The 1,262-nt window shown below is 45.6% G+C and overlaps 1 pseudogene; it reads right to left on the bottom strand.

Annotated features, from left to right (window-relative positions):
- Window positions 1-13: 13 nt before the first annotated feature.
- Window positions 14-580, bottom strand: LOC102814154 (annotated as a pseudogene).
- Window positions 581-1,262: the final 682 nt, after the last annotated feature.

Genomic DNA, 1,262 nt, shown 5'->3' with positions numbered 1-1,262 from the left:
CTTACTCATCAGCCTATTGGATGGTTCCTTTTTCAGACACATAGATACCATCCCAAAATTTTCAGAGATCCTTGTTTTTAACTGTTGTGGCTTGTTGAATTAAAGCAGCTGAATTTGATACAAGTTCAATGTCATTTCCTTCAAGAATTAATTCATCTTTCTTAGCTTGAGATACTGAACAAGCAACACCTGCTCTCATCCGAACCCTACGAATGTATTTTTCACCCAAGAAGTTTCGGATTTCAGCAAGAGACCTGCTCTCTTGGATAACAACGTTGATGGGGAAGTGAGCATACACAGACCTCGTCTTGTAACAGAAGCCCAGTGTAACACCCTTGATCATATTCTGCACGTGACTATAGATGGCGTGGACTGTAGCCAGTTCCTTTCTGTTTGTCCACCATTTGTCAACACAAAGCCTCTTCTTTTTCTTTCCCAGGAGGCTGAGCTCCACATTGATGTGGTTGAAGTGCCTCCGCAGGGTTCCCCTGGGGCCCTTCACCATGAGGATGCAGCCCTCCTGACTAATGTCGATGTTCTCTGGAATGTCGACAGTCTGGTTGCTGAGAATGGTCTTCATTCTTACAGTACATGTGGCAAAGAAAGCTGCATGATAGAATTTAAAAAAAAAAATGTTTATTGTGAATTATGTGATAGTTTACATGGGAGAACATTAGCTGTACATTCATCCTATCATATATCATTTCATTGCCATGGTTACAATCCCCTTCCTGCAACATCAACCAATCAAAGGATATACCCTACAAGCCTCCTACTCCCCCCAACCTCCCACCCCCCATCCTCAGCACCTCCATCTCTCCACATCAGTGTCTCTGCCTCCATCTCTGGCATCACTGCTTCTCTGGGTAGGGACCTGCACTCCGCTCTTCTCCCTTGATGGTTCCAGGGACCTCCGCTCCTGGACAGCAAAGTCAGTCAGTCCCCTCCTTTTGCTACAAAACGTCCACTTTTACATTTCCAACCCTCACAGTCAGTCCTGATAACAATTATTCACCACTGTACCACAAGGGACCTATCCCCATCTCCTTTCATTAGCCCCTCCCAGACAGATTGGATACTACTCAGTGAAGATTCTATCTTCCTCTGCACCCTCTGGATCTAGGTTCCCTCTTGAAAGCTCATAAGCCTATCATTTCTTGCCTTTGTAGAGCCCCCGCCCTCCATTTTGGGTAGCCAATGTCCAAGTTGCCCATCCCTGTCTACTCTTTGTATGGAGGGGGTGGGAATGATCCTTGCCATAA

The sequence above is a fragment of the Chrysochloris asiatica genome, unplaced genomic scaffold (genome assembly GCF_000296735.1).
Source record: "Chrysochloris asiatica unplaced genomic scaffold, ChrAsi1.0 scaffold00026, whole genome shotgun sequence".
NCBI classification, from domain to species: domain Eukaryota; kingdom Metazoa; phylum Chordata; class Mammalia; order Afrosoricida; family Chrysochloridae; genus Chrysochloris; species Chrysochloris asiatica.
This window is presented reverse-complemented; position numbering and strand designations above follow the sequence as displayed.